Source organism: Anser anser (genome assembly GCF_964211835.1).
Source record: "Anser anser genome assembly, chromosome: 4".
Lineage (NCBI taxonomy): Eukaryota > Metazoa > Chordata > Aves > Anseriformes > Anatidae > Anser > Anser anser.
Window position 1 is genome coordinate 49,557,519 of NC_139724.1, and position 17,316 is coordinate 49,574,834.

Below are 17,316 nucleotides of genomic sequence, written 5' to 3' on the forward strand. Positions count from 1 at the left end.
ATACTTACCCATACAGCTCACTTTCTAAGGACTTTCAGATGTCTCTTTTGGAAGCAAAATGTTGTCACACTCAATGCCACCGGACAGGAGGGGAAGTTAACATGATTCTCTGTGGATCTCACTTGGAGCTTCTAGGCCTGGAGAGAATGACCATTGACAAGAAAGGCACCTGGCATGAGGAAAAGAAAGATGTGGTTAAAATGTAGTCCCCCAAAAATCTTTGAACCAAACCGATGTTTAAAATATTTTTCTTGGGCACTAGGACGCTTTAGGTTAGCACCTCTATATTTTGACAGGAATTGTGAGAAAGATCTGAAGGGAAATGACTGATCTGTAACCAGGAGGGACAGAAGTTAGAGGACTGTGGTCTGCTATGCTACATTCCAACCCTAACGATCCTATGATGATTCTATGAAATCCTAACCAGTATGCACCAAAATATTGCAGAAAGTATGCTAACAGCTAAACAGTTTGTACAATTGGAGCATAGTAGTTGAGCCCAGGTCCCTGATTTTATTTATTTTCTTCATTGCCAGTGTAGATGTAGAGCTAGGTCCCATTTACTCGAAAAGATTCCTATGCCCTGTTTCCAGTAGCAGTAACTTCTCTGATTCAGTTTGAGCTTAGGCATGCCCACCCCACACAAACTAAAGCCGTGTAAGTCTTGTTATAAAATAGAATTTTCTTTCCAGATGCAGCAGATACTACTGAGGCAATTGCTAATGGCCTTAAAGAGAGGTGAAAAGCTCTGAAAGCTGCTCACTTACGGAAAGCAATGAGTTAGCTGAAAGCCAGGTGGAGAAAATGGAGGTGGATTAAAGACATTGCTTTGTGCATAGAAGAACAGCATAGCAAGAAGAACATTCCAGTTTCCTTTTTTCTACAGATAGAAAGTGTGTTTCTGTTTGTATACCATTATGATCATGTATCATTCACTATCCTCACAGCTATTTCATCACTGTCTTACTAGCGGAATGCAACACTTACCTCCTCCGGATATGCTTACACAAAAAGTGTTTGGTTTGCTTCTACCAGTTTAACTACTGGCAGTCATACCTGCCGTGTGGCTGTGCACTAGTTCTGCACCCACAGTGAAGTTTTTTAGAACCTGATAAGCACATCCCTGCTCTAACACTTGGACAACTATACCGTTCCCCCTAAATCAGACATATTGATGATGCCAAGCCATCTGTTTGACGATATGTTTAGTTACACAAATTGCATTACAAGTATTTCCTCACAGATTAAGAAATCTCTGTGTAGGTGGCTACACAGTGGGACCTGTGTACCTGAAATATCCCCACAAGCCTGGAAAATACAATGCAGGAACTGTACAGCAGCAGCCCGTGGGTGCCTGGCAGGATCCACAAGGTCATCACAAATGGCATTAAAGTTAGACCACTAAACTTAGACCGGACTAAACCACCGGACTGAGCCTTACTATCTTCAGTTGAGTGTCTAAGATCTCTTTAGTGAATATGAGATCTACTCAGATTCATTCAGCTAGAGTTCAGAAAACAGATCAGATGACAAAATATAGGAATGCTTAGATTTATGAGCCCTATCCTTTCCAGAAAAAAAAAAAAAGTGTTTTTTTTTTGTTGTTGTTGTTGATTCAGGGTAAGAATTGCAAGAACAGACTCCATCCCCAAGTTTGCACATGCTACTAATGTAAGGTGCCCATTGAGATTTTTCCACTGCCTTAATAAATGCTTACACCCAACTAGAAACTTGACTTGCTTTGTTCAGTATACTACATATACTGAACATATATATATACATATATACATATAAATTTAAATACTTGTGGAAGCGTGTTTTTTGTTGGGTTTTAACACAATTGTAGCCATCTCTACTGCAGCATTATTAGTTCACTTGTATTACTGCACAGTTTTCTTTAAAGCCTTTGTTCATTTATAATAGTGGAAATATTCATCAGAAATTATCAGTGCTCTTCTCCCAGAGACATGATATTTTGCCTAGTTTCTGTTTGGTATTGTTGGAAATAAAATGTTTCTGTTTTTTATACCTGCCTTGCTTGTTCATTTCACTGTTTTCCTGTTCTAAACAGATTCTCAACCTGTACTCATCATCTAAGCATCTGAACCACCTCTGAAGCACATGATTAGTAGGAGGGGTATAGCATCTGTCAAAGTCCCATGATTCTGCCTTGCCTATTTTGCTGTGCCCTTGCACCCCAATCTCATAACTGATGCTGGAGATGAGTTTAGTGGACACCCCAGCCCAATTGTCCACTTGATGTAGCAGCTGGATTCAACACTACGACTGGAAAGTTTGGTGTGTCACCCCTCTTAAACATATCCTAAAGATTCTAAAGCCTTTCCACGAGCCTGGGTGACCTTATTCAGGAGTCTTGCAACAAAGTGGGTCTCTTGTGGAGGAAGAGCGTGCAAACGAACCTTTCAGGAGACTAGTTGTCAAGATCATAGGATCATCCTATGATCAAAAATGACTGATGGGTTGGTCTGAATGAAGGCAGCTTATTTCTGAGGTGAATAGTCACAAGGAAATGGAAACAGGTTTCTTCACTACACCTCCACGCCCCAGGAGTTTTCTGTTTTCTGTTTTACTTCTGAGGATTTTCAGGGCTCTGAGTAGAAGATGTAGCAAGTTTTGAAAGTAATTGCTTCACTCAGGGAGAATATTATTGGTCTGAAACACAAATGCTTGTTTGAGGATGGTGGGCATATTCTTCATGCAACATTTTCTGCTCTTAGTGACCATTATCCTGATAGGTGATTACTGATTGCCAGAGAGCAGTGCCATTCTCAGATCAAGACTGCCAATTTTGTAGGATATGAAAGATAAGGAGAGATAGGGACGAGATTTTCACTCATGGAGATGCCCTTCTAATCAACACTGTAGCCTTTATAACATTTTCATAATGGAAGATACAGCCAGCAAATTTTGATTTCAGCTGCTGGGAAGTTTTATCCACCTGGTCACTGTTTGGCCAGTAATATGCCACTGTTGTGTTGCTTCACTGATTACCCTTGCTTCCATAAAGGAAAAGTAAGTGAAAGTGCTCATATCTAACCAAGCCTCCTGCCAGAGATAACAGGGCTCCATGGAGAGGAAGACGACAGAGGAAAAGCACAAGTTCATCAGCTAGGAGGAGAACTACCAGTCCTGTAACACCCACAGCACCTTCTCCAAGGCACAATATCTGACACCGCCATCTGTCTGCATCTTCTTACACAAGTCGTACCTTCACAGCAGAGGATGCCTTAAATCAGCAGGCAGCCAAGGACAAGCCATGAAGTATAAAATTATATTACAGAACTGGGTGCATTCGTTTCTACCTATGCACATACTTGTGATGATCATGCTAAATTCTGCAACAAGGAGCAACTCCTTACCACCTGGAATCAGGCAAACAAATAATTTAAAAATCTTTGAATATTTGACATTTTGTACAAAGTCTGTCAGAGAGCATTTGAAACATATATATTTATATTACACATATATCAATTACTGCTTTCTCTTTTTTGTAAGAAAGCCTTGTTTGTAAATATTTTCATTTTTCTTTCTCTCAGCTTTTCAAAACTGTAACACCTCTTTATTGGAAGACTCTCTCCCTAGAATTCCTAATTTAAATACAATGAAGAAAATATAACCCTTTGTCTTTTATTCCATCCCACACAAATTCTCAAGGCTAATGCTTAAAGAGCTGTTCCTTTTGGCAACATCAAAGCATTTCAGTTTATTAGCCTTCTCATTCCAGGAACTTCAGAGAAGTGACTTCAGCAAACTAAATCCAATAAGCACATATCAAAAGATATTTGATTTGCCATCTTGATAGAAGTTTTAAACGATGAATGGAGCCCTCTGTCTAGTTCTATTGTCAATAACTTTAACTTACTGAAATTTTAAGAGAATACTCGCAGATTCTTTCCCTAGCAGTTTAATTACCAACATTTTGTTAATATACAAAAGAAGGACTTTATAAATTCTCATTCTATTTCTCAGTGAAAAAAAAAAAAAGATATCTCTCATGGATTCGTCTCTCTTCACTTGGTACCTAAAGCAACTTATGGTTGTCTTATAGACAGAAAAGAGATAAAGAAACAGACAGACAGACAGCTCCACAAGGCAGTTAGTTCCGTTCTAAAAAAGTTGGGACGACTTGCCTTCCAGGATCACCTAATGCTGTCTGCTAAAAGGCTAATTTACCGGACTAAACTGGAGCACGTGCATAACACTCAGCAGCCTGGTCAGGTAAGAGGAATATAGCCCCACCAAAATAATGTTATTTGACTAAAAGAGATGATCAAGGGCAAGACAACTGTGTGATACTTCTTTCAAAACCTGGAAGATAGCAAAGAGGAAATGCAAAGTCCAATTTCACTACCACTAATATTGAGTAGTGCTTTCTAGTTGACGTAACTTGTTACTGGCTACCAGTCCAAACCTGCCTGAAGAAATTTAGTGTAAGTAAGTTGGGCAAAAGCAAGCTATTTGAGAGTGAACATAAATTGCTGGCATGTTCTGTCTTTGGATGATTAAAAGGAGAGATCAAGGTATTTATCCAAGGACCAAATTTAGACTCCGAGTTGACTATATAATACACCTGATGATCTGGACACAAGTCCCAAGTCTCCCTTGCTGGGTATAGAGATATATATCTGCCTGTTTACAAGCTTTAAGAAGTGTTTTTAGCTAGTTCAGATACTTACATTTTAAATTTAATGTTCATATGAATTTTTAATGTGCCATGAAAACCTGAGGTTCATAAACCATTTATAGTAACACATGAAGGCGCTCCTTGTTATCTCTGACTGATTCGTCCCTCAGATCAACAGAAATCCTTTTAGAACCTTAAGATAAAATAAAATATATGCCTTTGTAAAATATGCCTTCTTAAAGATCCAGAAGAGCTGGCTCTGCTCCTTAAGAAAAACTTATGGCAGTACATATATACTTCTTATCAAGGACCATCTGAAATAAGAAGATCTAACAACCATAACGGCTAGACATAGGAGGTTATTTTTCTAGTCCATAAGAAGGATGCTTCTGCCTGACCTGACAGTCTTTGCTGTCATTACTGTTTGTGTAGCAAGTTTACCCCATTTTTTTTTTGGAACGGAAAAAATGTGACCAACAGATTTTTCTGTTTATGAAGAAGAGGTATCTGGGGAAATATCACATTCTTTGGTCATTATTGTTCAAAGCAGTTTAATGAGAAAGATTAAAAAAAGCACCTATAAAAAAAAAAAGCACCTAAAAAAAGCACCTATAAAGCTATCTGAAAATGCAAGAGTAATTTCAACGTAGGCAGCTATGTTCATTAAATATAAAGGCATCAGTGAAAAACAAGAAAACAGTGTGTGAGTTTTCGCAACTTTTAGCAAGTTCCCACACTTCTTTAGGAGTTTTCAGAAACATTTCTGGAAACAGAAGAAATTTCAGTTGCAGTTGTTAGTAAAAATGCCTGGTTTCAGGCTCTGACTGTTCTAACTTCCCCTCCTTCTCATGGTTTCCGAGGGATAACCTCTTGTTCTACAGTTTCAGGATGCTTTTTCAGCCTCTGCCTCCTACCCCAAATGCACAAAGCTGCAATTTCAGGAACGGTCACTGCCGTTGGGATCCAAGTCATTTGTTTTTGCCTTGCCTGCCTGTTGATATATTTGCAAGTCCATAATGGCTCTGACATCAGTATCTAACCTCTTTGCTCACCGTCTTGAGTGGAATTTCAATACAGGGGTCTTAACTGACTTACCAAAGAGATCTACATTTAGAGGTATACCACATGCAACACGAGTTAGCTCACTTAAATCCTCATTTAGGTAACTTTGTGCTGAGTCTCAGAAGGCTCTACAGACATCCACAACACTTTCTTTACAGCTCCCTAGGCCAAGAAGAGCACTGAAAATCAGTTTTATTGAATCCCCAAATTTCTGATTTTTTTAAAGGAATTAGGCTTTTCCAGGAGTTGCATGCAGATAAAGTGCCAAATAGTTCATATTTGGAGAACTAACTCCTGGGGAAAGGTAGAATCTTTTTCTGAAACCACACAACCCTTAATTCAAATCCTCCAGTGGCTAGCTGAAGACAATTAATGTGTGCTATCTTCTACAAATGCCATTCTCATGTGCTTAAATCTCACCATATGTATGAGCTTTGGCAGAGGCTGGACTATTAATGCCATCAGATAGATGAATGTCTGAAAGAGTGGGACTTTCAATGCTGAGCACTGTGACATCTACATCTGTTTCAAGGAAGCAACCCCTCTGTATTCTTAGCCAGTCAATTTGTTAAGGGACATTGCCTTGATTTGACATTGTCTTGATTTCACACCACTCTCTGCCAGTGGATTAGTCTAAATTTCTTGTCTTGCCCTGTTACATAAAATTCCCCTTCCTTAAAGTTGACCAGAGCTTCTTAGCTAAAGATACACCTTTTTACAATTGATATCCAGCCATTTGAGTTCTACAATTTAGTCTAATTTTTGTAATTTCTGTAACAGTATTTGAAAGGGTTAATAATATTAAAATATTTAAATCAAATAGAAAGCATTAATTATCTACCTTATTTTATGCTACAAATTATGCATATAATTACAATGGAAAATTATCTAACATTGTACCTGAGTCATTCTCCATGATGTTATCAAAGTTAGTAACAGCCTTACTAAGTGTCCAGGGAATAAGAAATGCTAATTATACTGTCTGTTTCTGACTGGTCTGGTAGTACTTCAAAAAGTAGAAAGCTATTGTATGAAGCCTATTTAAATCTAACATAATTGGGTTCCATGAAAAGAAGTTCAGAAAAACCATAGAGTGGGGTTTGCTATTTAAAGAATCTTGCTGGCTAATTCAAATGAAAAATCTTTTCAAAATCATTTTGAATTTTTGTTCAAGCTTTCCTGATTGATTTGGCATGCAAGAGAGTAATCTAATTCTAAGAACTGTGATGAAGCTGCTCTGAGCAGAAACTGACATTTCTGATAAATCCTTTTGCTTTTTAGTTTTTTTCTTAATTTCCAACAGATTTGAACATAAATATGTAATTAACTGCAGAAGAAATGGAAGTCCTTGAATCTTTCTATGAGACTAACCTGGAACTGACAGGCTAATGGGAGTAATGTTTTATTTTTCCTTAAACAGAAGAGAAAATCGTAACTTATTTATCATCTGCCATTCAAGCCAATATTTTCCTTGCCTTGTCTCAACCAAAACAGTTAGAATTCCTAATCTGACTAATTTTCCTTGATAGCCTATATTTTCACAGGAGTGAAGCAATGAGGAAGATTTTAATTGCAATATTTCATGTCTTTGCATACCAGCATCAAGCAGGATGGCCTTATTTAGGGACACCCAAAATTTCTTGATATAATTCTTCATGAATGAATTCTTCTTGATATAACTCTTCAATTACTAAATAAATACAGCAACTGTTTCTGAAACTGAGGGGAAGGGTCTCAACAGGCTGTACCCCCAAATCCTCTGAAACTCAGAGAATGATGAGGTAAAGAAAGCTATAAATACAGAAGGTTATGAGGAGCTAGGTCTCAATATCTATACCATACCTCAGGTATGAGCTATACATTCCTGTTTCCTGGCAACTGATGATCTGCTGGAATCTTGCTAGCAATGAAGACTACAATTCAATTCTTTTATGAAAATATGTCATAGCAGGAAAGATGCCAGTCTGGCTGTGGATTATATCTGAAAGTTCTTTATAGTATTCAAAAGGCTTTTTACAATATTTCATCCTGTTCTCTGTGCACTATTTTGATTTTAAGAAATCCTATGGTTCTCTCCCTTTGGAATTTGGCTGGGAGTTACTAACAGGTTATTATCAGTTGTTTTTTTTTGTTTGTTTTTTTGTTTGTTTGTTTTTGTTTTTAATAACATACCCTAGAGGTTTAGTGAAAGTCCTGAAGAAAACTTGGCAATGCTCAAGACAAGCAGCAAGGAAAACATATAACAGCTGTGTATTAGAGCCTCAGTGCTCACCTAGTCCCTTACCTGCACTTTCTCCAGTCTCTAAAAATTTAAAGAAACCCAGGGGCAACAGGGTCTCCACTGGAGCCAAGCTGAGCTCATTCAAAAACATCTTTGTGTCTCTGTGCTGCACCTCCCAGTATACCTGGCTTTGAGAAGATGTTTGACTAGCATGGAGCCAGCTAGCATCCAGCTGTACCTCACAGCTCAAGCTCTGCTCCAGCTGAAAGCATCTGCTCTGCTCCAGATGAGCTGTACCTCGAAGCAGAACAGCTGTATTCCTGTGATAATTATCTCAGCTTAAGTGCTTGCACAGATACACAGCAAGCCAATCTGCCAATGAATAACAGTCAGTTATAATGCATCATGTCATCCCAACTCCCTACTGTCACTGACACGTTTCTTATGTATAGATTTAAAAAAAAAAAAAGGCCTCAGGCTACCTTATGCGATTCAGGTCCCATTTCAGCTTCTGTCTAGACACATTCATACACAGATAGTAGGCTCTCACGACCTCTCTCAGAAATGTATATGTCACACAGTACTGTGTTTCCTCCCACTGATCCAAGAAAAGCCTCCCAGTCAAAGGGAGGGAACTCACAGATTGAAACGAAACACTATAGTAGGTTTCAGAACGCCTTCATTCAAGAAGTGGGTAGGAAGCATCAAATTCCTTTCCACTGCTTCTCTGAGACATCACTCTACGCTCCTGATAAACGTATTGCAGTCCTACTATATGGACACAAGGTCACACTCAGAGAAAAGCGAAAAACACTGTATTCCAAAGTCAAAATAGATCAACAGGTACTTTGCTGCTTTTTGTACTTGGAGGTATTAAGGAGTAGAATTAAACTTTGAAAGTTTAGATGTACTCTCTGTTCAAAACTCCTGAAGTCACCACTACCCACCCTGAGGAAAAAACTACCAACTTTAAAGAAATAAAAAGTTTCAGTCGTGATCTTGGCTCTCTAACTGTTGAATAACAGTCACTGTTCAAGTGAAGCAACCCACGTGCACGAAGATTTTCACGTGTGTGCATTTTGCAGAATCCCTGTTTATTGAGTGAGACGTCACAGTGAATAAGCACCTCCTGCTAAAATCCTTGTTAAGCAGCTGTGTGAGTGGCTGTTCACATGATTAGAGGACAATTCCTCCATGACTTATCTTCACTGTTCTGGAAAATAGAAATGATATTACAAGAAGACAGTAAGAATATTGTGAAAATGAATCATTAGACCTACTGCTGCAGGTGATATTCACTAAGAAACCTTTTGATTTATTTCTAAAGGGTGCATCATGATTACTGCTGCCTGCTCAGGGGAAAAGGTGATTCTTGTACAATAATTACAAATACAAGAATCTTAAAGTTACTGGTTCTTACATTACTGCAATTCTCCCACATGAGCTTTGAAAATACCCAATATTCTAGACAGTTATATAAAATTCCCTTTTAGATGGCAATCCTTAAAAGATTTCAAAGGAAGAGGGTGTTTCTGATGTCTACTTACAAGCGTGAAAAATGTTTTGCCTCAAAGCCCTCCCTTAGCCCTGCTGCTTAATTTCAGGGCTCAGTGCCGCTATTATCAACTAAATTACATATTGTATCTACTTTAATAAAACAAATAAACCTTCTGGAATGGAGATATCCAAGCACCTCAGAATTATCTAGGGTCTTTCTTCTCGTTATACTCACATGGTTCCCTTAGGCCCCCAAGTACTGAGAAGAAATGAAGCCTAATGTCTCGATTTCTTTGAATTGCTCCTGTGCGTACAGCACCTGAATCTCTACCTATCCCACTGTAAAGCAGGAGGAACTGCACTGAGACCAGTGGGCTAGAGTCAGACCTTCCACTGCTTCTATTCCATCTGTGAGGTTAATTAAGAATTTACCTTCTGAGGGAAAAAGTCTCTATGTGTGATCCACAGGTATTTTTCCTTTGCCTTAATACCCAATACAATTTACACAAATGCATGTTCTGAACTGTAGATGAATAAACATTGCTGAGCTGCTGTCACTTTAAAAGCCCCTGAATTCCATAACAAAAACTATCAAGAGACACCCAGTGCACAGCAGTTTCTCTGTACTGCAGCTGACAGAAAGTTAATTGTCTTCAGCTCCTTTACTGGCAAAATGATTCAGTTATTTTCATTGATGTACCTAAGAATCTTTGATAATCATCATAAATCCTTGAAATCCTCAAGGCTTCTCTGAAAGTTTGTAATTTTCATGTGTGATAATATTGATGATACCTGTAAATACAAAAATCATCAAGTAGAACCCAGAATAATGTTTGATTTTTGTGAACAGCTTAACGAATGAGCTCACTTTCAGCAGACTTCCAAGGAGAAATTTAATGAATAGAATGCTTCCGGACACCGCAAGCGTTGGTGACAAATGCCAATTTAAACTGAGGTATCACTCAGTCCTACCCTACCGTAGGTCCTTGGCTGGCATAAAACTAATGGTTCCATGACCAGATTGGAATTTGGAGACTTCCCTGACACTTGTCAGGTTTACAACATTTCTCTAAAATAGATTAATATACAGAATGTATATTAGAATAAGATACATTTTGGTAAAATTCTCTCAGACTGCACAACCCTTACACTGAGATCAACAATATTTCTAAACATGTTTTGAATAACAGTAGTAGAAATTGTATCAAATATAAGTAAGGATTGAAAATTATTTTAGCTCGGAAGGGTCATTATCTGGCAGAAGCAAACTGCATCTGCAATGCAAATCTACAGCACTTGAGGTTCAGAAACTGGCTTTCTGTGAACGGCACGGACAGCTGGATTTGTCCATAACAGTTGGAGAAATAATGGAGATACTAGAGTCGAAAGGAAAGAGCTGAAAAACTGAAAGAAGCGGTTTAGCTAATATCCCTTTAACATCAGAACATCATGAGTATTTTGTTATAGTATCACAAGCCCTGGGCTTCTGTTCAAATGTGAGAGTTGATGACAGCTGTGCTAGCCAAGAGACTGTATCAGAAACCTAGGATTAGATTGTTTCATACAGAGCACAATTTGTAACACCACTTATCATGTGATTCCCTATTCTCAATTTAAAAGCTCCCCCCACCCAAAAAAAAAAAAAAAGAAAAAAGAGACAAGCTCTATTTCAAAACAAAATCCTTTGTAAGTTACCTTTAAGTCCGTCATCAACTCTTGTTGGAGGTTCATGTAAGCTTAGCTTCTATCAGCTTTCCTAAGTAAGTTCACCTTTAAAACACCCTTAGAAATCTTTTTTGACATAGTCTTAAGACACCACAAGGAGTAATCTGATCTTGCCTTTGTGTAAATCACAACCTAAATAATTCTGTCTCTACTTTTCTAGGAAGACCAGTTACTCATGTTTCACAAGTCTCATACTTCACGAAGCATCCAGATTGTTCCAACAGTTTATCATCAACGCTAGTAGAAATGTGATTGTGCATCTGATTACAGCTTTGCTTAGTTTGCATTCATAGATCATGGCTTTTATGATGCTATTTTTTTTAGATTGGAAGAGTGTATTACTACCTGATGATATTTTCCTGGCAGTTATGTGCCATAATCAAGTCACCTTTCAGTTACTTTAAGTTCCTTAATTACTCTATTATAAGACATTTTCTCTAATTTTCAAATAATTTTGGCAATTCTTCCCTGGGGCCTCACTACTTTTTCCCTGTGTAAACACTGTAATTCTGTTATCAGTTTACAATTGCTTTACCTGCTTGTCAGACAGAGTTGTTGACTTTACCTACTTGAAAATGTGCAAAAATGTGTGGCAAAGAAACAAAATAATGTATGTGCAGTAGATCAGATGAAACGGGATATTAAGATAACATAACTCAGCAACATTAAGTAGGTAGAAGAAAGGCTGAATGTAAGTGCTCCAGTATGACTACTCTTCAGGAAGAAGCGTTCATGACTAAGACTCATTACATAGAATTCAAATCCCTCTTTCCTTTGTGGGAAGTAACAAATGTCACACACAGAAGTCATATCACCTCTCTATTCCTACTCACTAGTTTACTACTCTAAAACTACTAGTAGTCTTTTTTCCACAGCATCAGAATTGAAGTATTCATTGTATTGCTTTTCTACTACATCTTTTTAAGTGTTATTATTTTTCACACTGTCATCGTCTAGAGAAGGTCAGTAGTGTTTGTGCCTAGTTATATGATCTTGCGTTTTGTTGCATTAAATGTTTATTTTTCTTGAAGAGCCCTCTTGAGAAAATAATTAATACTGTTTTACACTAATTATTGTGATATCTGCTAGTTTCATGAGTATTGATTTGCGTATCACTGATGATAATATTGAGTGGTCTATTACCCTTAAGGAAACACAGTAGGAACAAAAACAATTCAGTAGTGGTTGCTGCTAGAGGCAGCTGAAGCCAGTAAGCTTCGTGATGCAGGGGATGTCTCCTATCCCAGCCCACCAGATGTGAGGTTGCTGCTGGAGGCACTCAGACTGCATCTCCTGAGGCCCAGATCCCAGTCTCCCCCAGCTGCTGGTCCTGGTGCCACCCCAGCAGCTGGCAGTCAGGCCCCTTCTACTTGCTGGCTGGTCCAGCATGCAGCTCCCTAGTGTGTGCACACAGGCTCAGGACAGAGAGCGCACACATACAAGAGACAGTCCGCAGTAAGATCGATGAGAAGTTAGGTCAGACTGAGGTGGTCAAGTCCAGGGCTCAGTCAGACATGCCTACGGAGCACCTGCCCACTTGACTGTCCCATTAGATGTCATTTTCCCTCCCATTTACTACATTTGTTCTTCTGCAGCCCACCTTGAGCACTCCCTTCCCACGCGTTCAATCTTTACCCTAAACAACCCCAAAGATGTTTCACACATTCCTACAATTGCCATAAAACATATGTTTCATGTCACCCATACATTCTCTCCCCCTACATCCCACAGCAAGTCCCATAGTCTGTTTTAGGCAATTGTTCACTTTGCATGGCTTTTGAGGAGGAGATTTTCTTCCTAGAAGACCATCTCCTTTGACGGTCTTTAGATAGTAGCTGATGCAGGATGCTGTTTCCACTGATCTGCACATTAGGACTCCTTCAGCCATCATTGTTTCTCTCATCCTTCCTGCATTTTCCTATTCAATGTTATTAGGCTTTAGTCAGACAACCTGAAAACTCTTATTTGTAGATGATCACTGCCACAATTACTACTACGTTTTGAGTTTTATGTTATGAAAATACTTTTCCAATTTACTCCCATTTAGTCCAGTGACCTCCAAGGTCACTGATTTTCTGCCAAATTGGCTTATTGATTCTACTCTTTTCTGTATGTGTGTGTGTTTTGTGTGTTTTGTTTTGTTTTGTTTTCCCTAGAAACTCTATAAGATTTCCCATTGGAAGAGAATAGCAATAGCTGGAATTTAAATAAATAAATAAAGAGATAAATAGATAGATAAGATGATTTTTAGTCTTATGGATTTTATTTCAGGCTTTTCTACTGCTTTATGAACTTGTCACAGCTAATAATGTTTTGATTTACAAGTAACAATGGATCCATTTCTGTCCCACATTTCAGACTGAAAAGACAGTATGAAATTATATGAAATTATAGACTGCCAATGAAATCCCTAACCATTTTATTTTGAACAAAAATTGTATCAGGGCAGACTAACAAAGAAGGGTGAAGTAGCTGGGTGAAGAGACATATTCTGAGAGGTATTTTTAAATATGCAGCTTTGTCACACTGTAGAAAAGCAGGAATAACATGAAAAGCAGACTGTGGTTTAGATTTTGTTGCCTTAGGCTTTTAGCAAACTTTAAGAAAATGGGGTAACTTAAAAGTAAGGCTGAAATACAAGGTATTGTTTTTTGCTAAGAGCATCAATATATAAAACGGAAAAAAATGGAATGCAGATAAGCAGGAGGAGGAAGTTAGTCTCTGTTCTCCTGCAACACTTGCAGGTAATCAAGAAAAAGAATGTTTTTGGACTTACTGTTCCATTTCAAAAGATAATTTTTGCTTGTTCCAATACCCCCCAAATTCATAGTCTCTTCCTCTCTACCTTTTAAAACCCTTCTCCTGTTTCTATTTATCTTTGTTTTGCCTTTTTTTTTTCCTGCCATTCTTTTCTCCCATTATCCTCATGCTCTTTCCTTCTTCTGTCTCCTTCTCCTACATTGCATAGCTCAACAGAGCAGAGCAAGGAGGTACTGAACCTCATCCTTCCCCTTCTCTACATCTCATGAAAGTGGCAAGGCTTTTTACTTCAGAAATCCTTCCACATCTCGGATTTGATATATGCACCAGCATCTGGAGAAAATGCCAGTAGAAACAGTGGATTGATACTCTGGAGGGGAGCTGTATTAGTAGGCCACTTGTGAGATAGGTAACTTGTCAACTCATGATAATTGGTCTGTGCCTCAGTTTCCCCATCTGTAAAATCTGCATAAGAGTACTTCCTGTCTACAGTGAACTTTCAGATGAAAAGCACTGTACTTATAAAAAAGTGATCACTTACATCTTCTCTAGATCTCCCTCTATTACCACTTTGCATATCATAGCACAGAATGTAATAAGAGGTGATTAAGGAAAAGAAATACATGCACACAGGCAAACAACTTTGTTCCTTTTCAGGACTATCATAAAATCATGTAATTTTCCCACTCATACTTAAAAACATGTAAGAAGGTACAGAATTTGTCTACAGACAAACTAAGAAGTACATACATCCTACAAAATGTTTTCTATGCAATTTTTAAACGTAAGTCAAAAACATTCAACATCAGAGCTGATCATGTGTTGACCATTGCAGTCCATGTGCCTGTCATTTTAACAGCACCAGTAAATATTTAGTGTCCCAAAAGCTTTTAGCTACCATGTCCCATATTGTGAAATTAATGCTACACACATAGTTGAAGACTTGTCTTGAATTTGTCCTTGTAACATTTTGTTGGTCTCCCTCTTATTTTAAGGTCATGGGACATAGTTTTGGCAATCTGTCTTTTGACATATGTACCTGCATAGTTAACAGATGGCCTAACCTCAATGAGCCTGCTGGAGCATTAATTTTATGCTGAGTATTTAACAATGCCCTAAGATTTTACTGTTCAGGATTTTATTTTGCTAGCAATAGACAATTCAGCAGCACACTTTGCTTATTCCCAGTAAGACAGAGGGGCAAATCCTTTTAGAAGGCAAGCTTGTGACTACAGAGCATTAGATTTTGCTCTGATCTAGAACGATGGCATTACTTGCTCAGAGGGCATTACCTTCCAAAATTAACTTATCGTCTCCTGGCAACCAAACTGCTCTCGCTAGAGTGCCAAAGAGCCTTCTGCAGTGACCTGACAGAGTAGGTGATGCTAATTCTCTTTATTTCCATCTTGAAATAAGGCCAGTGGGAATACTGTAACTACTTCCCCAATTCTTTTGCTTATAAAAGAAATTGTTAAGTGTTACACAGATTCTACTGGATTGTAATGCAGAGGAAGAGATCTTACCCCTGTTGCTCTGTATCTAAAGATGTGATGTAATATCACTAATTGTGTATAACTGTGTGTAACTCAGTGTGTAACGCATTAACCTTGTCAGCACCTGCTATGACACAGGATAAAGCTTGCTGTTTTCTGTCCTACTTGCCTTCAAGCTGACATTCAGCATATGTGCAGGTTCTCTATTCCTCCCCACAGACGCTGGCATCACCCATCTAGTGAGAATATCCTATCTACTGGAAAGAAAGCAAATCAGATCACTAGTAGACCTGGAAGACCAGGTAAAAGTTACTGAGTGGCAGGCAGATGCTCCCTTGAGTGAAGGAGGAGGGCAGAGAGAAGCAGCTTCCCTGCTGATTCTTCTGAGGGTCATCCTGAAACATTGCTGGATTTTTGGTTGGTCATTTTGGATACCCCCCCTCTACCCCCCTGCATTGTGTTCTTCTATTAACAGCTGTGGTATTAAATATACAAAGGATATCAGAGCCTTTCTGCTGCTGTACAAAGTCTTAGAGGAACAAAGCAAACTGGTGAATATGTCAGTAGTGTTTAGTTATACAATTTCATTTCATTGCCAAGAATTAGACTTGAGCTTTTTATTAATCTCACAGGCCTACACCCTGAATATTTTTCTCACGTTGGTAAAAAGAGGGGAATTGCCAAAGTTTTTCTACAACAAAAATTTAAATATACATGCACATACACACACAAAATACAACAAAACCTAAGAAGCTAATATATCCTGGACAAAAGCCAGAATTACCGGAACTGAGCAAGTGGTTGCATAATATTCTGAGAACAGCTCTGTAGAGCTCATACCCTGAGGCTATGCCAGATATCACGGCAGCCAGAGATAAGGTGCTACGGATCAGAATAAAACTCTCAGTATCAATATTAAACTTTTCTCTGTTTATCTCTCATATATAAAAATAGCAGCAGCTTCCAGGGCTGCCTTAATAGCTCTGTCAAAGGACTGTTCTCACTTTCCAACAATGCTATTAATATGGAAAACATTGAATTCTATTGCTAAGTAACTGGATGTACATCTGATGAAAACATAACGCCTCTGCTACAAAAGATAAACATCAGAATATATATTAGAGTGTGATAGAAATAAATATATGATTTAACAAATATTTTCCACAAAGGAACATCTACTAAAAGGCCCAGAAGGTTATTTGTATAACTTGCCTTTATGAGTTCATTATCAAAACCCAATGTCTATTGCCAAGCTTCCTTTGCTTTTGCAGTAAACAAATGAACTGAAAAAACACACGGAAATCCTAAGGATCTTTGAAAGTCCAGTTCATTTTCAGGGGCCTATATACTGACTATAAACTTCCACATATCTGAAAATATTTGTTTGCAATGTCAGTAGGAAATTATAGCTAACCTTCAATTCCCCAGGAATCCAACATGGAGTATTGAAGACTACTTCAAGGATCAGCTTCTACTATTATATTTACTTAAGCCCTGTCATCATTAAGAACAACCAAGAACATTTGTAAGGCACAAACATTTACTCAATTGGCATGGCCCAAATTACAATTTGGGGACTTCTTTCACGGTGCATGAAGGTGTTATCCAAGCCTGTGTTAGGCTGCACACCTGCACAAGTAGTGCCAGAAACCTGCACAGGCTGGGCGATCAGCAGGAATGGGAGGAAGCAGTCAGTTTTTAGGGTAGCATGAAATGCCAAAATGGCTATTCGCTGTCTCCTCTGAGGGAAAGGCAACAGCTCACCAGCCAGACTATGCTGACCTACAATAGCCAGTAAAAAAGGTTATTGAAATAGCCACTGCTGAGTACAAGACAGGAGCAATTTAAAATGTGACATCCTTTTTGGTGCACTGTTCACATGACTATGCCATTGTCAAATACTGCACTGCTAG

General features: G+C 38.4%; 1 protein-coding gene across 7 annotated transcripts in view; it reads right to left on the reverse strand.

Moving 5' to 3' along the window:
• TRMT9B (tRNA methyltransferase 9B (putative)) overlaps nucleotides 1–17,316 on the reverse strand; it is a 117,357-nt gene that overhangs the window by 33,276 nt on the left and 66,765 nt on the right. For all 7 annotated transcript variants that reach the window (XM_083836194.1, XM_083836193.1, XM_083836195.1 and 4 more), the window contains one exon: nucleotides 9–169. The gene's annotated coding sequence lies outside the window, so the exon portion shown is untranslated. The remainder of the gene's footprint in view (nucleotides 1–8; nucleotides 170–17,316) is intronic.